The 24,914-nt window shown below is 39.4% G+C and overlaps 1 protein-coding gene across 1 annotated transcript in view; it reads right to left on the reverse strand.

The window, feature by feature from the left end:
• MAP3K2 (mitogen-activated protein kinase kinase kinase 2) overlaps positions 1-21,468 on the reverse strand; it is a 95,340-nt gene extending 73,872 nt beyond the window's left edge. Inside the window, exon 1 of the mRNA XM_036884092.2 lies at positions 20,841-21,468. The gene's annotated coding sequence lies outside the window, so the exon portion shown is untranslated. The remainder of the gene's footprint in view (positions 1-20,840) is intronic.
• Between the last annotated feature and the right edge of the window lie 3,446 nt (positions 21,469-24,914).

Here is a 24,914-nt window from a genome sequence, read left to right on the forward strand (position 1 = left end):
AATTTTGAAGACATTAAAAAGATCAGTGGCTGCCAGTGGTTCAGAGAGTGGAGAGGAATGAACAGGTGAACCACTGGAGATTTTCAGGACAGTGAAACCATTCTGTACTGTGATAATGGTAGATACATGTCATACATTTGTCAAGACCCATACAAAGTACAACAAAAAGAGCAAGCCCTAACTAGGGACTTTAGTTAATAATAATGTATCAATATGGGTACATCAATTATAAGAAATGTACCGTGCTAATGCAAGATGTTAATAAAAGGAGAAACTAGAAGGGGTTCAGAAGGAATGAAATTCCTTTTCACCTTCAGAAAGGGGAAAAAACAAAAACCACAATGAGATTCCAAAAGAATGGCCATTTGACGTGTTGGCAAGGATGTTGTGCAACTAAAACATTCACACTGCTGGTAAGAATGTCAAATGGTAGAAATATTACAGAAAACAGTTTGGCAATTTGTTACAACCCACCCATTCCACTCCTAGGTATTTACTCAAGAAAAATGAAAGCGTATGTCCACACAAATACTTGTACACAAATGTAAATATCAGCTTTATGTGCAACAGCTCCAAAATAGAAACTCAAATGTCCATCCCCAGGTGAAGTTAATTTATGATGACAAAAAGCCAATCACTGGTTGCCTAGGGACAACAGGTAGAGACAAGATATTAATGGGATTACAAAGGAGCATGAAGAAACTTTTGGAGGTGATGGGTATGTTCACTATCTTGATGGGATGGTGGTTTCACAGGTATACACACATGTCAAAATTTACCAGAGTGCATATTTTAAATGCACAGTTTCTATCAAATTGATATCAAGCTACAAAAATTGTGTTTTACAGTGCTACTAGCACTGCAACTGACCGCTTTCTTTAAGCCAATTTATGAGTCACACCACAAATCTCATTACCTTACAGACACCCCTTGCTTTTGATTTTTAAAAATATTACCCAAACTGCTAGCCCCTTGTCAGACTATGAATGAATTCTGACTCTAAAAAATAAAATCTGCCATCATTGGTCAGGTATATCCTAGCTCCAGGTATTCAAAAATTATGAAGACAACTTCTACAAAAGTATTCCCCTAGTAACAATGGTCACAGTCTGTTTAAGAACAGGGTGGCTGGGGAGGGAAACTGTCAGTGTGTATCTTTTCATTCTTTTTGAACTTTGCACCATATTATCTACTCAAAACCATATAAAATTCAAATTTGAAGAGAATCCTAAAAGTGTTTCCAAAGCATCTTAAGCAATAATGTAACTAATAATAATAAATATATAGTCTCCTAGAATGTTTAAAGAAAGCAATATTTAACTATGGTCAATACATTTGGTTATTTCTTAATAACTTAGGCCCCATACTCATATATAATTTGAGTGGTAATCATTTGTAAACAGGTCTGCACATCCTCAAAAGGCAGAGAAAAATCTAATTCTCATCTAGTGGTCCCTGTTGTCATGTTAATCATATTTAGGATAAAGGATAAACTTGCTTCCTTTCTCTTTTAAAGTTCTAAAGGGTTTTTTAGTTAATAAAATGTTTTATCATTTCTTGAACTGGCATTTCAAAGGAATACGTAGTTTATCTGGCCAACCAAATTTTTGTTTCCACATTTCCTTGGGAAGCAGAATACTGGAATACAATGTTTTAGAGTCACAGGGGAACTTGGGTTCAAAACCTGGCCATAGTTGTGTGTGACTGGCCATTCTGAATGCAATCAGAATACCAACGTCCTTGTTAATGAAATGAAGTTAGCAGAGATTATAATCCCAGGTTTGTGTTAAGCACTTAGTAAGATTATATACAGCACCTAACACAAGTATCTGACATAGAATAACTTAATAAACATCAGTACCTTTCTTCTCCAAATAGCTCACAGCTAAAGGTGGATTCAACTCTAAATAACAAATTTTGATTTTTCTCCGTTTTAAAGTATTACACAGAAACTAAATATATTTGTAATGTGCAACATTATTTCATGCTTAATCCACGTTTTATCTCCCAATGGGTCAGGCTCCTTACAAAAATAAAAAGAGAGAGCACAGTGCAAGCAGAGAACAGACTGTGGAGGCAAACTGCCCAGCTTTGAAATCTGCATCTGCTGCTCACTAGCTGTGTGACCTTAGACAAATGACTCAATCTCTTTGCCTTATCTGTAATATGAAGATTTACACTGGTAGGATACCATCACTGGAGTGTCATGAGAATTAAACAAGTTAATGTTTGTTAAGTACTTAGAAGGGGTTTGACATGTAGTCATAGTTACGTAAATGTTTATTAAAATGAAGTTGATATATTTAGGATTTTTTTTTCTCTTAGTTCTTAAACCAACTGAGGATGCTGGGAATTTTGTTTTAAAAGTCTACAAATCTTAATTTTTTCCTCCATTTTATCAGCTTATCTTAAAGGAGAAAGAAGGGAGCAACTCTTAAATCAATACTCCAACAAATTCAGGTTTTTTTAAAACTCTCAAATCACTGCAGGCTGATGCAGAAAGGTATTTGTACCCTGTCATTCCCTGATATTTCTATCAGGCACTAATAAGAAAAACTCATAATTGGTTTATCAGAAACATCATTCAACATTCACTCACAATAATGATATAATGGCTCTTAGTGCCCATTTTCTCATCTGTAAAAAAAAATAGCAAGACCTAACATTTACTACGTTTAACACTAGAACCCAGACAATCTTGTTCAGAATCCACTCTTACACGCTACATCTTATTGCCTCCCATTTATTTATTTCTTTAATCAACATTTAACACTTGCCTAATGTGTATCAATATGTCCCCTTACAAACCTGCTTTAAAAATGACAGAGTAAAAAGCCCAAGCCTATGTGCTGTCTTTCCTCCTTCAGATCTGTCTGATGAGGTGATTTGCAAACTGGGCAACTAATTTAGCATGTAGGCCCAGCCATAAACAACACAGTAAAAGGCAAGAAGGATTCCACCTTAAAGATAAGATTGCATTTTAATACCCAAGAAGTTAAGACATTAGAAATTCTTAACTTATTGTTTAGCGAACAATACCTCAGTCCACCTTGGGGGCTGGGCAGGTGGCCTTGTTTCACATACCCGCAGACCAAGATTCTGGTATCTCAGGGAAAAATCATCAGAGCAGGAAGCTGCTTGTGTTAAATTAATTCTAAATATTCAGGAACCACTTAATAAGTCCACACCCCTAAGCCTTTTTTCATGTTCTCAAAAAGCTCTCAACTGCCAGTTTAAACCCCTGGACCACGTACCACTACGGACTCTTTTATCCCCTCCTGGCATGAGCCAGGAGCTCTGTCCTTTCACTTTCTCTCTAAATAAAAGCCTGTACCTTGCTCTCCTAAAAAAAAAAAAAAATGACAGAATACCAAATTTAAGTACTAATTTCTTTTTAAAACTCTAAAATCACTCCAAAGCTTTAAAAGTAAGCAAATACTTATCTTACTGGTATAAAATCATCATCAGTTTATAGTCAAAATAGGATTAAACTGAGCACTCTCATTCTGCTGGTAGGAGCAACACTTTGTTGCTTATCATATAAATCAAAACTCCTGAATAATATCAAACATAGTACTTCTCAGTCAGAACTCTGAAGTCAGTATACACTGCCAGAACTTCAAACGCCAACAAAAACGCTAGAGCTAGCCAGTCGTCATCAAATCAATTCCCATTCATTTCATACTGTGAAAAGGTTGTATATGCACCTAACTGCGGCTTCATCACACAGGAAGTTCCTTGAGGACAGGAAACATCACTTACATATATTTTTATTTTCCATAGAATCTAGAACATAGCTATCCCACTAACAAATACTTTAAATAAACAAATCTCAAATTTGACTCGCCTTACTACTGCAATATAATATAGCACATCTGTTTCAGTCAATCCAACCTACTTGCTTTTCCCAAAGGACTTGACAGATTCCCACTTCCTTGATCTTGGCATATGCCTGTCCCGTGATGCCCATCCATCTTCCCCTCCTCTTCAGAAATTCTTACTCCTAACATTCATCTCAAAACTTACTCAGGAAATCTTTTCCAATTAACGTAACTGTCACTCTGAACACTCTGCACTCCATTTCCCCCATTTCTGGGCATGGTTTACATATTCAATTTGGAAAGTCTTAAAATTATTTCCCAACTATGGTTTCTGTCATGTTTTCATTAGGCTAAGCTGTTATTTAAGAATGTTTTGCTCCTATAAAATCAAAAGTACTAATGAAACATCACTAATTAAGTATGGCTTCAGTATTTGAATACTGTATTACTACTTACACTATTGTATTTAATATTATTTTTATATTTTATATGAGACATATATTCCCATGGTACTCTGTACATATTTCACTGTCTTATATACTCATTTGCACATTTGCAGTAGGGTAAACCATACATCCAAGTGTGCTATGGACAATCTCAGTATGTTTGTTGTCCCAGGATAATTAAAACAGCTCCTTTCACTCTCAAAAGTAGCCCAGTATGGATGATAAATCATAAGGTCGCCCTAATATGTCTGTCTCCCCCTGACCAGAAAGAAGCTCTATGATTATAGAAACAATGACTAATTTATGCTTATCTTTAGTGCTAACACAGGGAAGGTAATCATTTTAGAAATAATTGTACACATGAACAACTGAAATTAGATTACAAATTTCTTAAGGGTTTATTTTACTGATTCCCTTGACTTCCTATGGCTTTCAGTAAATATTCAGTGAATTTTAAAATTAAAATAGTAACAAAGAAACACTAACATGAATACTCCCATTCAAAAGCCAATTATACTCTGTAACAACACAATACATTATCATTAATAAAACATCCATACAGCCTTTTATTGTCTGATTAAATGGCAAAAAACAGATTGGAGAAATATCTACAAAATGCTGCGGGAAAAATAACTGCCAATATAGATTTTCATGAACAACTAGAATATACAAGTACAAGAGCTGAAGATTTCCAACAATTATAATTTATGACCAATAGGATCTTAGCTGAGGAATTTCTACAGGATATTTCAAGAAGAAAACGGATTCCAGGAGGACAAAAGCTAGCAAGAAACTGGTAAACCTAGTTAGCAAGGAAGTGATAAATTTAAACAATTGTTAACTTCAAAATAAAAAATTAAAATGTTTAATTCAGGCAATGGAAAACAACATGGGATAATTATCATACTGAACAACTGTAACAAAGGGAGTGACTGAAGTTACCCACAGTGGCCTCTGAGAACTTGTCCACCTGATTATTGAGTGTCGTCAAATTAGCAGGGTGGTTTCCACATCCTTGGCCATGACTGACGGTCCAACAGTGGATGGGCACTGGCCCAGGCAGATGCACACACACACAATCTCTAGAAATTACAATACCAAAAGCGAAGGATGGAAACTGCGGGCACTGTGCCGTGCTACTGAAGGCTGTGCACCTTGCTGATGCCTGCCTTTCATTTCTTCTGTCTGAAATGCTTCCTCCCTTTTTTCTATTTGCCCAAACCATCTTTTCAGTGACTGACCATGAGCCTTCCCTATCCCCCTCACATGATAATCTTTCCCTATACATGACCGAAGCAGAAAATAGTAATCCTCTGCAGACTGCCATGTGTTCTGTGCAGCTAGACTACAACAGTCTCAAATACAGCAACTATGTCTTCTACTTGTCCACCTGATTATTGAGTGTCATATACTCAGTAACAATGCAATACATTATCATTAATAAAATTAATGTATTCATCCTTATCTCCCTCCCTCTCCTCCCTTTCCCTCCACCTCTCTCCCCTTTCAAAATACACCCTTCCATTGGAGACTGTTGAGAATTAGGCTTGGGGTGGATTAATGATTGTGCATTGACTCCCCTATACAGAATTTTATTGTTGTTAACAACCATTTGATCAATAAATATGAGAGATGCCCTCTCAAAAAAAAAAGATGGGAATTACGAAAAAAAAAAAATACACCCTTCCTAATTCTCAATCCAGACTCTTTACTACTACAGTTACTACTGATAACAAAAGCTACTTTTGTAATAATTTGCATTGTGCTAAAACACTGCTAAATGCTTTGCAAACATTTCATTTAATCCTCACAACAATCCCATAAGGCAGATATATCTCCCCATTTCACAGAGGAGGAAAAAGGTTGGGAGAATTTAAAGAACTTGCTCTATCATGGTAGATGAACCTAAACCAAATCACTGTGAACTCCCACAACTATCACATCCCCACTGTGGTTCCCTAATCCCAACCCCACCTGCTGTAGCAATCTGCACAGTGTCAACTTGGTTAAATTCAAATTACATTTCCCAGAATGCTCTTCCTTACAGTTCCAGGTCAGAGCTGGCTGAAGGAGTAAATTCCTCTCTGAAGATCCCCACTCACTAACAGATGCGGAGTCACCAAGGCATTCCACCATGTGTCAGCATGCAGCTCCTCTTCCTTGCCAACCTGAGGATCAAACAGCCACCTCAGGTCCACTATCAAAAGCCTGACTGAAGATCACAGAAGAGGCAGCTACAAGAGGCAACCAGCTTTCCACAGACTTTCTACCAGCCCTACTGTGTGGTCCCACTCCAGCCGTTAGCTGGGCATACCTAGCTTCTCAGATTCACCTGCAAACTCTGACCTGCCCACTGTACCACTGTTTGAGGAAGGCTTTTCTCTGACCTACCAATTCCCCCCTTACAGACCCTGATTTCTGAGTTTCTCCCCCAACTTCATATGGTCTTCCTCCTTTCATAAATCCCTTATTCCATCTGCTTCCCTGATCGAGCCCTAACTAACCCAACTACTTAAGCCTCCTCTCAATCCACTGACCGAGAAATCTCTGCAATGTTCCCTTCTGAGATCCTCCTGCATAACCAAATCTAGACCACTTGGTCCTTACATAGCCACCAATCGAGGCTGCTTTTATCAGTTCTGCAGTGCCCATCTTTGTTTCAATAAGGCTGAAGTGTCCCTCATTCTAAAGAAGCAGTATATCCCCACTTGATCCTCCTATTTGCAAAGATTTAAAAGAGAGAAAACACTACAGTGTATATCAGATTAACAAATGTTGATACCAATGTACTAAGAACAAAATAAGCTAAGAATACTTGGGGAACTCTGTGGGGGTCAGAGATGAAAATGGTGAAAAGAACAAGGATACAGAAAGATTCTGAGAAGAAAAATATTTACTGATGTACACTATGGTTTGTCCCAAATATTTTTTCCATTGGGAAGGGAAGCTTCATTTTTAATGTATTCATTTTGCATTATCCAAATATATCCCTAAATAATTTTAAAATTTCTAGTAGGCATAAAAGACTTTATGTACAATTTTTCCAATACTTTTTTCCTTTTCCCAAAAGATCTTCCCTCCATATGTACCTCAAACAACATATTTTTCACTAGTCTTGAATCCCCACTCATAACATGAGACTAATTCAGTTCTCTGTTATTTTCTAGGGCTCAATACTCACTATCCTGGATTCTATCACTAAGCTGTCCCACAGATGATTCTGATTTCTACCACATCAGTCCTGAAGTTATTCATTCAGGCTTTTAACAACTATTTAGTGAGAACCTACTATATGTCAAGCACAGTTCAACACACTGTAACTGGCTATAAAATACCTTCAAGAGATCTCATCCTCACAAGAGTCACATTTAAACAGAGCTATTTATCTTCCAAATACTGCCCTGTAACAAATCTTCCCTAACCTGCTGTCACTGTAACAGCCTCCCAATTGAGAAAACTTCAATCTATTTTGAGCCTACTATTGAGTACTGTTCTTTTATTAAGTTGTGGATCTCACAGAATCACATGCTACACAGGTCATTAAAAACCTGCAGGGGCAATTCTTCAAATTCAAATATGTTGTACTCTGTTAGAGTCTATTTCTAGTTCACGGCAGATTTAATGCTGAACTCAGGCCTCCTACTTACCATCAGTATTCAACAAATAGTTGGGAATACAGTTTGTGGTACTCTCTTCAGGAAAACTCTAGGCAAGGAATCCCTCAGGGACATCCCTCAGTAGACCTTCCAGCCATAAGGCAGTATCCAACAGTCCACGACTCTGGGAACTCTGTGATGCTGAGTGATATTCATGCACTACATGACCTCAGAACACAAAACTAATCTACTGCCCCTTCTCAAATCTATTTACAAAGATTATATGTGCTGGGGCAAGGTTATATATTTGGGGGTGAAATCATAAGACTGCAGTCACATACTGCTCACAGATTAGATAGTTAATGTCACATCATCTCTCAAAGCAGATTTTTATCACCACTAAGGCTGAGGGACCCTCTACTTCTTTGGCTTCCTTACAAGTCTAGGCAACTCAAAAATTTGTAAATACTATTTGACATACTGTTCTTACACATTACATCATGTTACACAATAAAATATTACTAATTTTAAAAGGAATCAACAGGCCACTTAAAAATACCTCAAATGAAAAAAAAAAAAATACCTCAAATGATTTAAAAATACATTAAAGTCATCATATAAATCATATTATTCTCTCCTTAAACTGAATCAAAGGACATTAGTCTCATTTCCTTATTGTAATTAAAGAACAAAATATTTTGGATTCAAACTTCACGAATACCATTCAAATGTAGCCAAGTCAGTCAAAATTAGAACATTCACAAACTTATTAAATAATGATAACAAATCTAAAATAAAATACAACTTAGGAACATTTAGCTATTATCATTTAGAACAAAATCAAAAACTGGCTTTATTTTAGACTACCGATCTGTTTCCAAAGGCTTGTAAAAAATAATCAACTTACATTTTTCTCTCTGGCTCCTATTAACAATTTTCAGACATTTTTCCACAGCATTGCTTCTGCAATAGAGCTGTTCACAAATACCTGATGTTCTCCCTCTGGGCATAAGGAAATATTGAACCTCCCCATCCTGATCAAATCAGGTACAGCCACAAGATTTCCTCCTGCCAGTATCTACGGGAGGAAGTGGGGAATGTTTCCTTCGGGTGGAAGTTTTAAAAAGAGAGCATGTGCTTTGACACATTCCGTTTCCCTCTATCCTGGTGGGACACGGTGATTTAAAATAATATATATATTTGGCCTTATCTTTCTTTCTGGCACAGAGCTAAAACCCTTGTAATTTCATAAGTGGTAAGAACAATCTGGGTGTCCTCGGATGTGCGTAACAAATCCCTTCAGACCACCCCTGAGTTTATGTCAACAAGAGGACTTGAAAAAAGCACCTAGTGATGGATGCTGGATACTGGGGGAACCAACCAGGTGATTAGAGTTGGAATTTACACCCTCATTCCCTGGCTTCTTGGGAGGGGAGAGGGGCAAGAGATTAAGTCCAACCACCAATGGCTAGTGGTTTAATCAATCATGCCTAGATAATGAAGCTTCCATTAAAAACCCAAAAGGAAGCAGTTTGGGGAATTTCTGGGCTAGTTAGACACCTGGAGGTGCTGGGAGAGTGGCACACTAGGAGAGAGCATGGAAGCTCCACTTCTTTTTTCCCCAACCTTGCCCTATGAATCTCCCATATGACTGTTCCTGAGTTATATCCCTTTATAACGAACGGATAGTCTAGTAAGTAAAGTGTTTCCCGAGTTCTGTGAGCCGCTCTAGCAAATTAACTGAACCCAAGGAGGGGTGATGGGAATCTCCCATTTAAACAGTCCATTGGAAGCACCGCTAACTACTACCTGGCCTTGCAACTGGGTCTGAAGGGGGGAAGGCAGTGTGTAGGACTGAGCCCTTAACCTGTGGGATCTGACACTATCTCCAAGTTAGCGTCAGAACTGAGTTAAACTGCAGCATACCAGCTGGCATTGCAGAATTGCTGGATGTATGGAAAACCTCACCCACATATACTTGGTGACCAGAAGTATCGAAAGTATTGAGTGTTAAGAGGTGCAGAATGAGCCTCCCCAAAATATGCCACTTAGGCATATGGATTACCTTGAACTCAAGTCAATCAAGGCCCGAAAGACTCAGGAAGAACTTTAAGCTCCCCTTCAACTGCCTCAAAGGATCTACATAGAGGGCCTGGTCCAGGAAGAGAACTATCACCAGGGGTAACTACAAAGAATATGGACAAGGTGTGGGAACACTGGAAGGAACCTGGAAGGGCCTGGAGATCAAATTCCTCTCTGTGTCCCATGGTCTCTACATGGCATGGCAAACACTGTTTACCAATCATTTGCTCTGCCCATCTTTCTGTAAATTGCCTTTCTCCCCTTTCAAGTCTCAGGCCCCGACCCCTTCCCCTTAGCTCAGGATGGCCTATAAGCCTCAACTGCTAGTCTCGTAGTCTCATGGTGCTCTTGTACATAAAAAATTAGGGTTTTTTTAATCCTGTTAATGTCTTACATTAACTTACCAGCCAAAGAACCCAGAAGAGATAGAGGAAAAATGTTTCCTCCCCAACAAATGTAATATAAAGGAAAAATACAGTGTGCTGTGTTTTTTACACCCTGAAACCAGTATTGTTGCAGATAGTGGCTGCTCCCAAGTGAGGTCCCAAAGTGAGAAACTAAGGACAACAACATTGGGCAGAAGCCCCCCAACTGACCCTCAATGAACACACAGCATAAGCAAAAAATAAACATCTGTTGTTTTAAGTCACTGAGATTTGAGGGCTATTGTTCATAGCCTATTCAAAATAAGTCAAAAACTTAAAGAATTACACTGAAAATTCCTAATTCTATTCATTTTCAAGAAATTTCCTCAGTTTTGTGACCACATTAAACTCTCCCATACTACTTTTCCTAGATACCAGAATAATTAACTAAACTACCCATACCATTTATTCAAATTAGACTAATTTATTCTCATCCCACTGAAAAGTACACATAATAGGATAACCATTAGGGTTTACCCAAGTATTCATCAGAACTCTTTGACTTAGCGATTATTGAGGATGAGAAGTGAAAATAGCATTTGAACTTGAATGTTGTTTTTTTCAAAATCATGTTAGCCCAACCCCCAGAAAATTCCAGTGCACATATTCCCATAGAGAATGCTGCATGTAATGAGAGCATGTAAGCAAAGCAGAGGCAGAGAAGGCCAGGGAACCCTTGCTCTCAATAGAAAAGCCATACAAAATCCCCAACTCTGCTACTCTGAGCAAGATTCTTAACATCTCTGAGCCTCATTTCCTCACCTATAAAATCAGAATACAATCTACCATAGTTACTGTGAAATTAATGTGTGTGAAATTTCTGACACATGAAACACTCAAATACTACTTTTCCTTCCTCCCTAGTTTGAAATTTACAGAAAATTGTGTGATATCCTCAAAGCCAGAAGACATGCCTTTATGAAACAAAAACAGAAAGCTAAAGGAGACACCAAGCTGAGATGCAAAAGGAGGATGAAAAGGAAACGGGCAAGACTGAGGGTTGCCAAGATAAGAGAGTTGCAACTACAGAATTAAAATACTCATGAGATGAAAAATATTTTTTAATATATATTGGAGGGCATAAAGAACAGAACTGTCAGTGTGGCTATGGAGATCAAACCCAAGAAGCTCTCCTAGAATGCACAGAAAAAGAACAAAGAGATGAAAATACTGAGATTCAATGACAAATATAAAGAATGGAAATCTAAAAACTATCCACACCTCCAAGGAACCAGAATACAAAGAAAAAGCAAAAGTACAAATGAAAAAAAAACCCTGAAGAAGGTGAAATCAAATTGAGGTATAATTATGTAGCCTGAATCCTTTTTAAAATATTGTATAATACATATGTCCATATACTCAGAGATAGAAGGCAAGGAAACAATATTTTCTCTTAGCCAACCTCCTTAACAAACCAATTTGGCAAACCAATATTCTCCGTCCTCTCTATGAAACCCTCTGATAAACTGCTGAACATTCAAAACTAATTAAGTTTATTTTTTAATCAAAATCCGTACATCTCTGCTCCCATCAACTTTCAAGAATTAGGTATGTTTATGTACTTGTTCTGATAATTACATAGTTCAGTATTAGATAAAAACAATGAAATTGTGAATGTGGAAGAGAGAGTTGTTTCTATGAAAATAAAGTTGATGTTTAGAAAGACTCAATGGCCAGTTACAAATAAAAAAAAGGTAAAGTAGGCACAGATGAATAAACTGTAAAAGACTAGGGGGAAAAAAATCATACAACTCTAGATGGATCACAAACTCACACTGCTAATCATCAGAGAAATGCAAATTAAAACCACAATGAGATAACACCTGACACCAGTTAGGATGGCCACCATCCACAAGACAAACAACAACAAATGCTGGTGAGGATGCAGAGAAAGGGGAACCCTCCTTACACTGTTGTTGGGAATGTAAATTAGTTCAACCATTGTGGAAAGCAATATGGAGGTTCCTCAAAAAACTAAAAATAGAAATACCATAATTCCACTCCTAGGAATTTACCCTAAGAATGCAGGAGCCCAGTTTGAAAAAGACATATGCACCCCTATGTTTATCGCAGCACTATTTACAATAGCTAAGAAATGGAAGCAACCAAAGTGTCCATCAGTAGATGAATGGATAAGGAAGATGTGGTACACATACACAATGGAATATTATTCAGCCATAAAAAGAAAACACATCCTACCATTTGTAACAACATGGATGGAGTTATAGGGTATGATGCTCAGTGAAATAAGCCAGGCAGAGAAAGACAAGTATCAAATGATTTCTGTCATCCGTGGAGTATAAGAACAAATAAAAACTGAAGGAACAAAACAGTAGCAGACTCACAGAACCCAAGGATGGACTAACAGTTACCAAAGGGAAAGGGACTGGGCAGGATGGGTGGGAAGAGAGGGATAAGGGGAAAAGAGGGCATTACGATTTGTACATGTAATGTGGGTGAAGGGGGGCATGGGGAAGGTAGTATAACACAGAGAAGACAAGTAGTGATTCTATGGCATCTTACTATGCTGAAGGACAGTGACTATAATGGGGTATGTGGTGGGGACTTGATAATGGGGGGAATCTAGTAACCACAATGTTGCTCATGTCAGTGTATATTAATGATACAAAAAAAAAACCTCACACAGCTTTACATCTCTACATATTTTAAACAAAATACAGTATTTAGGGTTAAAAGGTATCATTTTTATTCCCTTTATATTACTTTGTTTTTATTAAGGTATCATTGATATACAACCTTATAAAGGTTTCACATGAGCAACATTGTGATTATTACATTTACCCATATTATCAAGTCCCCTCCCCACACCCCATTGCAGTCACTGTCCATCAGCATAGTAAGATGACAGAGTTACTACTTGTCAACTCTGTGCTATACTGCCTTCCCCATGAACCCCCTACATTATGTGTGCTGATCATAATGCCCCTTAATCCCCTTTTCCCTCCCTCCCCACCCACCCTCCCCATCCCCTTTCCTTTTGGTAACCACTAGTCCATTCTTGGGTTTTCTCTGAGTCTGCTGCTGTTTTGTTCCTTCAGTTTTGACTTACTGTTATACTCCACAAATGAGGGAAAATCACATGGCACTTGTCTTTCTCCACCTGGCTTATTTCAATGAACATTAATACCCTTTAGCTTCATCCACGTTGTTGCAAATGGTAGGATTTTGTTTCTTCTTATGGCTGAATAATATTCCATTGTGTATATGTACCACATCTTCTTCATCCATTCATCTACTGATGGACACTTAGGTTGCTTCCATATCTTGACTATTGTAAATAGTGTTGTGATAAACATAGGGGTGCACATGTCTTTTTGAATCTGAGAACTTGTATTCTTTGGGTAAATTCCTAGTAGTGAAATTCCTGGGTCAAATGGTATTTCTATTTTTAGTTTTTTGAGGAACCTCCATATTGCTTTCCACAATGGTTGAACTAATTTACATTCCCAACAACAGTGTAAGGAGGGTTCCCCTTTCTCCACATCCTCACCAGCATTTGTTGTTTCTTTTCTTTTAGATGTTGGCCATCCTAACTGGTATGAGGTGTTATCTCATTGTGGTTTTAATTTGCATTTCCCTGATAATTAGCAACGTGGAACATCTTGTCATGTGTCTGTTGACCATCTGAATTTCTTCTTTGGAGAATTGTCTCTTCAGATCCTCCACCCATTTTTTAATCAGGTTATTTGCTTTTTGAATTTTGAGGCATGTGAGTTCTTTATAATAATTTTGGATGTTAACCCCTTGTCAGATTTGTCATTTACAAATATATTCTCCCATACTGTAGGATGCCTTTTTGTTCTACTGATGGTGTCCTTTGCTGTACAGAAGCTTTTTAGTTTGATGTAGTCCCATGTGTTCATTTTTGCTTTGTTTCCCTTGCCCAAAGAGATGTGTTCAGGAAAAAGTTGCTCATGCTTATATTCAAGAGATTTTTGTTTACATTGTCTTCTAAGAGTTTTATGGTTTCATGACTTACATTCAGGTCTTTGATTCATTTCAAGTTTCCTTTTGTGTATGGGGTTAAACAATAATCCAGTTTCATTCTCTTGCATGTAGCTGTCCAGTTTGTCAACACCAGTTGTTGAAGAGGCTGTCATTTCCCCATTGTATATCCATAGTCCTTTATCATATATTAATTGGCTGTATATGTTTGGGTTTTATCTGGGCTCTCTATTCTGTTCCATTAATCTATGGGTCTGTTTTTGTGCCAGTACCAAACTGCTTTGATTACTGTGGCTAAGTAGTAGAGCTTGAAGTTGGGGAGCATAATCCCCCAGCTTTATTCTTCCTTCTCAGGATTGCTTTGGCTATTCGGGATCTTCTGTGGTTCCATATGAATTTTAGAATTATTTGTTCTAGTTTGTTGAAGAATGCTGTTGAAATTTTGATAGGGATTGCACTGAATCTGTAGAATGCTTTAGGCACGACATCCATTTTGACAATATTAATTCTTCCTATCCATGAGCATGGGATGTATTTCCATTATTGGTGTCTTCTTTTCTCTCATGAGTGTCTTGTAGTTTTCAGGGTATAGGTCTTTTACCTCCTTGGTTAGGTTTATTCCTAGGTATTTTATTTTTTTTGATGCAATTGTAAATGGAACTGTTTTCCTGATTTCTCTTTCTTCTAGTTCATCGTTAGTATATAGGAATGCCACAGATTTTTGTGTATTAATTTTGTATCCTGCAACTTTGCTGAATTCAGTTATTAGTTCTAGTAGTTTTGGGGTGGATTCTTTAGAGTTTTTTATGTACATGTCATCTGCAAACAGTGACAGTTTAACTTCTTTCTTACCAATCTGGACGCCTTTTATTTCTTTGTGCTGTCTGATTGCAGTGGCCAGGACCTCCAGTGCTACGTTGAATAAAAGTGGGGAGAGTGGGGATCCCTGTCTTGTTCCTTCATATTACTTTTTAAAAATTAAACTGAACACCACTGGTCCTAATCACAGTAAGAGGGTTTCTATGTACACTAGAACAGACACAAGTTGTGTGGACTATGGGAGATTTTTACCATAATGACAATGTGTTTTGAACAGATAATATACTAGGCTCTTAACATATTATCTCATTTAAACCTCAAAGTATGCCTATGAGTTCGGTACTATTACCTATATATTCCAATAAAGAAAGTAAGGCTTAGAGAGGTTAAACAGTAGAACTGTGGCTTACATTCAGGTCTGATTCCCAAATATATACTTTACTGCTCACTACTTTTATTTTCTTTTTTATCTTTTCTATATTTAAAACACTTTTCAATAAACATTATAATCACAATCAGTTAATGTGCAGGATGTGCTAATTTAGTTAATTTAGTTCAACTGTGGCCTTCTCTTCAGGGCCTTCTGGAAGAACACTTTCCGCCCCAGTATGAAACAGGCACTCCATGAATGACAATTTTACTTTGGTAAAGCAATTCCAAATTTCTGGTTGCTTTTTGAAAGCATTCCAGTCCCAGCTCTACCATGCCGCACAAGGAGTGTGAACAGGGGCAAATCACTTATCATCTCTGTGCTTCAGTTTCCTCATCTCAAATATGGGTATAAGTAACTAATTCACTGAGTTGTTAATAGGGATTAAATTAATTATCTTTAAAGTAGTACAATTGCTTCTAGAAAAACATGAGTTTGAACTGTCTGGGTCCACTTATTCTTTTTTTTTCAATAATATACTAGAAAATTTTTGGAGATCTCCAACAATTTGAAAAAGCATTTTCTTTATCTTATTTTATTGTAAGAATACAGTGTAAAATATCACATACAAAATCACATATCAATCGACTGTGTTATCGGTAAGGCTTCCGGTTAACAGCAAACAGTAGGCTGTTAGTAGGTAAGTGGGGAGTAAAGTCATACACAGATTTTTGATGGTGAGAGGGACTGTGCCTCTAAGCCCTGCATTGTTCAACAGTCAACTGTACTTAAATCAGTGCCTAAAATGTAGAAATTGTTTAAGTTTGCTAAATAAAATAATACCATGAGAGAGAGCAAAGAAAACTCAACAAGTAAATTCAGAAAAAAACTTTCGTAAGTCATAGTGATTTGGTAGGCATCACCTTTTAACAATCTTAGAACACTAGAAAAGGAGGTCCTTTCTGTCTATAATTCTCGAAGAAACACCTGGCTACAGGCACTGTGCTAGGTTGCTGGGGCACCGAAATCAACGAAGCACTGTCTCTCTCCTTGCAGAACTAACCCCTCACTGGGAGACAGAGCTGTCTCTAGGCCCCGTGGGGAAGTGTGCTGGAGGGGCATTCTGCCCAAGGCATTGTGGCTGAGGGACCCTAACTTGGAAATTAGCAAGAGAACACTGATAAAAAATCATGTCTTAAACTATTCTTTTAATTTGTCTTTATTAAAGTCCATACTGAATGACTAAATGCATAAAGAGGGAGGGGTGGCAGGGGGGATGTTACATTTAGGAAAAACTTCCAAAGTTTATAAACCACATTGTGTTAATTTTAAATTTATGGTACTAAGCATCTTAAAACACTCTTGAGCACTCAGAAGACAGGCAGTGTACTAGTTACAGAAAAAACTCCAAAGATGATTCTATCCCTAGCCTTCAGTCAGGTGAGAAAACACAAGTTGGGAAAACAAAGCATAACAAAAAAATTAAGCAACAACCTAAGAGTTAAGCAACAATAAAGGCAAGAGACATTACAAAGGAAATATATGCTTAACCACCACGAAAAACGCAGTCAACCTATACTCCCAATAAATCCCAGGGATATCCAAGACAAAAGGCAAGATTACAGATACATGTCTTACAATCTGTGTGTGTATACGCAACATTTGAGAATAGAAGAAGATTTTTTATTTCCATATACAGTTTATCTCGATTTACAAAAGAGGTATGTGGAAAAACTTCAAGTAAACTGTTTCATTAACTGAATCATGTTATTAAGCAGAGAATGTGTGACTTAAGTAATTTAATTCTATTATAAGAACTCTTCTCTATAACTATCACCTACTGTCAGTTAATTTGTTGAGAAATAAATTCAATTTTATATTACATTAAACTTTGTTTATTTCTATCTGGCTTAATTAAAATGAGGTTCAACTCTAAAGGTAACCAACATATCTCATTATCAGAAATTCATGTACTCATAAAATAAATCATGGGGATGTAATGCACAGCACTGGGAATACAGTCGATAATATTGTAATAAATTTGTGCAGTGACAGATGGTGACTAGATTCATAGCAGGGATCATCTCAATGTATAAAAGTGAATCATGATATACACGTGAAAGTGGTAGGATACTGTATATCAATTATACTTCAGTAAAAAAGGAAATTCAAAAATGTTACTAATGTAACCACTATAAAATTAGAACACTAAGTGAAGTTTAAAAAAACATAATTTTTGAACTTCACACAGTGGTAGGATTAGGACTGGAATTTAGATCTTGAAGCTCCCAATGCAGTGTTCCTTGTGTTACACCAGAAAACAGTTTCCTCAAAATTTTTTTAGTAAATCCACACTTCCCTTATTACACTTCTGGCTACTTCTGTGCAACATATGTTGGGTAAGAAAAACTTAAAAGGAACATATTCCTTCAGTGATAGTATAGGAAAAGGCGGACACTGAGTTCTTCCCCCTTTCTCAAGCCAGGTTTGTTTCTATTCATAATAAAAATCTTAAAAATCCACAAAATCAGAATCTGACTAATACAGCTGTATAGGATATTTTACATTTCTTATGATTTTTCTTCTACCTATAAACCAACAAAAGATTAACAGTAAAATTCAAAAGTTTGCCTGAGAAGAATCATCAAGAGATGCTACAACTATTAGACGAAAGATTTCTGCTGGAGAACAGGCTATAATTTACTAGTGCTAATTTATTATGCCACAGATTACTTGCTAATTGCAGTGGGGAAAATATAACTTATCTTAACCCCCAGAACGAAGTGATCAAACAGCATCACAAATAATGGGACTTGACAGTGTATGTCTCCTGATAGCAAGCAGCATTACTTAGTAGGTATTCTTGCCCAAAATGTTTAATTTGAAACTAATCAACCCTTTAAACCTAGCTTACAGTTAGCTAATATGGGGGGAATAGAGGAATTCTCTAAATGACACCATGAGTGAAAAGAACCAGACAAAAGAACCTCTCATTCTGTAAGACAACTGGCTTGATCTCTTAAAAAAAAAATCCAAATAATTTCAAAAGATGGAGGTAAGGCTGTCGTAGATTAAAAGAGATGATAGACTTAACCAAATGCAGTGAATAAACCTTGATGGGATCCTGATTTGGTGGTGTTGGATGTAAAAGATATTAAAGTTGCTCATGTAAAACCTGAGCATAAGATTGTATATCAATGATACTTTAATAAAAATAGAAATAAAATAAAAGCTATGAAAGACCTCTCAGTACAAATGGGGAGATTTAAATATGGATGTGTATTAAATTGCATTAAGGAAATATCAATAAGAAACTATTAATTAACAAAAAATATAACTGAAGGAGGGACAGAAGATGGCGGCGTGAGTAAAAAATATAACTGAAAAAATCTAATAAACTCATCAGAATTTAGGAGTAAGGTGTCATAATGTCTACAGCTTAGTTTCAAGTGGCTGAGCCTAAAATAATATACACATATTTATACATAAAACAAATAAGGCAAGATGTCAACAAATGTTGAATCTAAAGGGTCGCCATATAGATGTTCACTATTACCAATTTCCTGTATGCATGAAATTGTTTCATAATAACAAGCGTGGGTAGGGAGAACCTACAGAGCTCCAACTCTACAAGGAAAAAAAAACCCAACCTCAAACCAAAGCTATGGGAACTGTTAAGAACCAACACGACCTCATTGTAATATAGCATCTATTAAATTTACCTATCCCTTTGGTAGCAATGAGGTAAACTGGGAATGAAAGCTCCACCTAAAACACTGCTTTAAAAATTGAGTCTATAATGTAATCCAATTTTTTAAGATAAGCCTTTAATCAACATCTACTTCTCTTGAAAGAGACACAGGGGGAGCATGACTAGATAACCATCCTATAATGGTATCATATTTAACATGACTCAACACTGGCTTATATTTTAACCAAACAACAAATCAATCTGTGAACCATCCACTCGTTAACTTGAAAATTTGACCTTTTCTCTGCAGACAATACAACAACATTCAACCACAAATTTTCTTAAACCTGATAATATACTAGAGAAAGCACTACTATAATTAGGCATCAGTAGAGTTCTCAAACACTTAATGTGTGAAGCTTCAACTACTCAAAGGAATTTCTCATAAATTTTCTTCTGTAAAGAAAAATGTAAAAGCTCTTTACTTTTTCATTACTAATACTCAAAAGAACTAGTGAGAATTTTCAGTTAGTTTATAAACAGATTAGTCAGTACACACAAATGAAAAGAAAAAGTAACACCATTAAAGGATAACTTTCTACGATATTCTACACATTGAATTTTGACACTGAACTCAAAAATATTGCATAAGACAATGCACAAATTACTAAGTGTGTTGTTGCCATTGCCACATAGTCCAGCTACAAATTTTGCAATAAGGAAATCTCAAGCAAACAAACCAACTGCGAGCTCCCTGTATGCAAGTCAAGAAAAAACTGCACAAGTAAAATTTTAACTTTTCAATATGCAGTTCTACCAAACGTATTTCTTCTTTTTGATACGGGGATATCTTTCCCTGTTTAGTCCTTACTGCATAAAAAGTAAAGGTGCCCGGAACCACTTTTTAAAAGTAATTCTCTCTTAAAAAGCCAAGAAAATGATTTGGGTAAGCTGCAGGAAAACACATCGAACAGCCTACGTTAGCGGCAAGTAAACTACATCTACCTATGTATTCGAATTTACCCCCAGGAAGTAAATTCTCGTTTTCCTCATATTTATTTTTGCAAGACGCAAAAATACAGTCCTACAGAAAAGTCATAGTCGAATCAAAGCTTCCCAGTTTACCAGCTGCACGACCGTAGGCAAATGCCTTAATCTCTGAGACTCAATTTTTTTCATCTGTAAAATGTGGAGACACGTACCCACTGAGATGATGCGAGACAATGCACGACAACTGCCCGGCTCACACTGAATTGAGCGCTGGCTAAACGTTCCACAGAGAACGGGAACTCGACCCTTGTCAATAGACGACCACACCGTGGCAGCGCAAAGACAAGCACGTTTTCGCCTGCTCCCTGGAACATTTCTGCTTCTCCCAGGGACCAGCTGCAATCTCCCTTCTGAAACCCCTGCAGAGTACGTGTCTGACAGCTACACAGCCCCGCAGCCCACTTCGCGGGGACCTAATCTTTAGAGACAGGAGGCCGGGGGCCCGGGACCCGCCCACCAGGAGCCGGGCTAGCACCTCGCAAAGTCCCCGCCCCCAGAGCGGCGCACAGGCCTGCGGCGGCCCCCTCCCCGCGCCGGCCCGCGCCCCAGCCCCCTGACACTCACAGGCACGTACCGGCCGCTCCGCGAGGAGGCAGGGAGCTGCAGGCCCGAGAAGGGGCCGCCGTCGCCGTCGCCGTCGCCTCCGAGCCCGCCCCTCCGCCCCCGCACGGCCTGTCACCGCGACCCCCGGTCCGGGGAGGCCGCGGGCCCCCGGGGGCTGGAGGGGCGCGCGAGGAGTCGGGCGCGGGCCGGGGGGCCAGGCCCGTTCCTCCTTCACATGGAGCCCGGCCCGGGTGGGACGGCGGGTGCGTGGTCCCTCGCGGCCGGCCGGCGCCCCTCCGGAGTGCTCCCCGCCGCGACCCTAAGGCCCGCGGGAAGCTGGTCAGGAAAGGAGGAAGCTGCAGACCGGGCGCCGCCGGAGGCCCGAGAAGGGGCTGGCGCTGCGACTGCGCGGCGTGGGGTGCCGGGCCTCCGGGTCGTCCTCGTCGCCGCCGCCGGCCGCGCGACCCCCGAACGCCGCGCCCAGCAGCCGCGCCACCGTCGTCAGACGCCGCCGCTGAGGGCAGCCCGGCCGCCACTACACACGGACCCGTGACGTAGGGCGTAGCGCGGCACACGTCACGGCCGGCCTGCTCGTGCGCGCGCAGCCCTCCGCCCGCCAGTAACGAAACCCACGGCGGGCGCGCGCCCAGCTTGGAGCACTACACAGAGGCCGCGGGGCGCGTACCCGCGCCTGCGCAGTAGACGGCTGCGCCCACGCACGCCCAGTTGCCGCCGCCCGTCGGCGGAGCGGGGATTCCCAGTCCACCTCGGCCCCAGCGCCGCTCCGCCCCGGCTCCAGCTGGGTGCCCCGCGCACGCGCACTCGGCCAGTCGGAGTCTGCACGGCGGGGTCCTTGGCGCAGACTTCCGGGCACAGCGGGAAGGGTCTCCGTGCCGGACCCGGAAAGCGGGGCCGCGGTGATAGCGGGTTGCCCGCAGGGCGAGGGGAGCTGCCTTTGACTCCCGAGTCCGCAGCTAGTCGTTCTCAGGCGAAAAGCCATGTGCTTCTTATTTTTGGAGAGCGTCTCCGAATTTTTTTCTAAAGGACTTAAGAAATTTTTGTCGGCTTGTCACGTAGCCGTAAGCCACCCCCCGCCAGGACATGGGCGCGCGGACTCGCTCTTAGCCCCACTCTAGGTCGGCCCGGCATATACTGCTTCTCCAGTGTAACAGCTGGGAAACCGCCCGCATACCTCAAGTCTGAGGCCCGTGTCTCTGGATGGCTGCCCCCGTCGTCCCCGTCTCCTGCAGAATGACGTTCAAGTTCACCGCGCTAGCCTGCGCGGCCCTGTGCGGTGCCTGATCGCCGCTGTTCTGATCCAGAAAGCATCTTTCCCTCCCCATCTCCTCTCCTCAAGTACCTCTTAAAACTTCCTGTGCCGTTTTCTCCCTCTTTCACGTCTACTTGCTTGCTTTTTGCTACCTTGTGGATCCCACCCCTTCCAGCCTATCCCAGACCACGTTTCCACCCCAGCAGTTGGGGTGAGGGAGATGGGAGCGGCACCCACCGGCCCAGAGGTAAGCAACCGCCCCAACTCAGAGGCCCTATCGGGCCGAGGGAACTGGCAGGGACTGAGGGACCGAATGTGCGTAATAATATCTGGGTCCCCTTTCTGGAATTTTTATTACACACCCATTAGCAGAGGTGTCAAAGGCACAGAAACAAAACACAAGAACAAAGGTTTTCATTGGCACCTTTTGGTGTTTGTAACAGTGAAAACAACCTACAAGACTGAGGTGATAAATAATTGTTCATCTGTTCTGCAGAGAATTAGGCGGCCAACACAAAGAAAGGCCGATACGAAAGGACGGCAAAAATACAAAACTCAACATAAATCATTTTGTTCCTACTTGTTTAAAAAGTGGACTTCCAAGCTTATGTACTTGAGAAGTCAAAGTCTTTAAGATACCTTTTGGTTCTAACATTCTAAACCTAGTATGCCACAGAAAGGAGGATGTCCATATCCTTGAGGGCAGGATGTAAATCTTTTTTTTTTTTTTTTAAATAATTATTTTTTATTGAAGGGTAGTTGACGCACAGTATTACATTACATTAGTTTCAAGTGTACAACACAGTGGTAGAACATTTATATACATAATTCTAGGTTCCAGCTATCACCCTACCAAGCTGTTACAATATCTTGACTATATTCCTTATGCTATACATTACATCCCGGTTACTTACTTATTTTACCATTGGAAGTCTGTCCTTTTTTTTTTTTTTTTTTGTGAGGGCATCTCTCATATTTATTGATCAAATGGTTGTTAACGACAATAAAATTCTGTATAGGGGAGTCAATGCTCAATGCACAATCATTAATCCACCCCAAGCCTAATTTTCGTCAGTCTCCAATCTTCTGAGGCATAACAAACAAGTTCTTACATGGAGAACAAATTCTTACATAATGAATAAGTTACATAGTGAACAGTACAAGGGCAGTCATCACAGAAACTTTCGGTTTTGCTCATGCATTATGAACTCTAAACAGTTCAAATATGAATACTCATTTGGTTTTTATACTTGATTTATATGTGGATACCACATTTCTCTCTTTATTATTATTATTTTTCATAAAATGCTGAAGTGGTAGGTAGATAAAAGATAAAGGTAGAAAACATAGTTTAGTGTTGTAAGAGAGCAAATGTAGATGATCAGGTGTGTGCCTGTAGACTATGTGTTAATCCAAGCTAGACCAGGGCAATAAAACATCCACGTATGCAGAAGATTTCTCTCAGAACAGGGGGGGTGAGGTTCTAAGCCTCACCTCTGTTGATCCCCAATTTCTCACCTGATGGCCCCCCTGCAACTGTGCCTGTCTTAGGTTGTTCCTCCCTTGAGGAATCTTACCCGTCTCTGGCTAACCAGTCATTTTCCGGGGCCATACAGGGAAATGTGAAGTTGGTAAGTGAGAGGGAAGCCTTATTGTTTGAAAAAGTTAGCTTTTTACTTCTTTGCATATTTATGCCCTGTGGCTTCTATGCCCAGCATTTGTCTTGAGGTATCTTTACCACTTGGAGGAGTTATGATACTCGGTAAATTTGATATGAGGCACGAATTCTATTTAAGGGTTGTAATTAGGAAGGAAGAAGAAAAGCTATAGAAGTAGCAGACGGAAGAAAACATGGGAAGATTGATTATTTCTTTGACATATCTTCTTGTAGAGTAACTTCAGCATGTATAGGTTTTAAGCTACTACTTAAATTGCGCACACACATTAACATAATAGGAGTATAGTTACATAACCAAAGCAAATCTGTAATTACCAGCCATCTCCAGTGAAACCAAGAAAACCATTAAGGCACCTTAGGCATTTGTGAAAACTTATCTATGATATGGTGGATATTGTCCAACTGAACTTGAACAGTCTGAGAGAAATCAGACAAATTAAAACAACCTATTCCTGGGGACTGTTCACATGCCATATGTTCTTTTAACAGTAAATAGTCTGTAGTTGTAAGAGTTTGGAGCGCTACAATTTGCACTTCTCCAAATTCTTGGTTGAGTTCCAACAGTATATATCCAGTCAAATTTGTTGTTTTACTGTATGCACAGGCCAGCTTAGATATCTCCTTCCTCATTCCCATGGCAAGTCCAGGAACTGGTGGGATGAGTGCATCTACAGCTGTAGCAGTGCGTGGATCTTTGTTGGGGTTTTTTGATGATCAACTTCTGGCATGAGTCTTCCACAGAGTGCAGATGTTGGAAGTTCTTTTTCATATCGTATCTTAGTTCATTTTTGGGGTAGCCCAATTAGGCTTTGATCCTCTGTATAAACACAAAAAGACCCTTTGCCTACACTTTTATATGCCCTTTATACCCTTGTGTAGAACTCGTTGGAGGTTACCACACAGGAACTGCCCTTTTTTTTTTTTTTTTTTGCTTTGTTTTTGGTATCACTAATCTACACTTACATGACGAATATTATGTTTACTAGGCTCTCCCCTATACCAGGTCTCCCCTATAAACCCCTTTACAGTCACTGTCCATCAGCATAGCAAAATGTTGTAGAATCACTACTTGCCTTCTCTGTGTTGTACAGCCCTCCCTTTTCTCCTACCCCCCCATGTATGTTAATCTTAATACCCCCCTACTTCTCCCCCCCTTA

The sequence above is a fragment of the Manis pentadactyla genome, chromosome 8, assembly GCF_030020395.1.
Source record: "Manis pentadactyla isolate mManPen7 chromosome 8, mManPen7.hap1, whole genome shotgun sequence".
NCBI classification, from domain to species: domain Eukaryota; kingdom Metazoa; phylum Chordata; class Mammalia; order Pholidota; family Manidae; genus Manis; species Manis pentadactyla.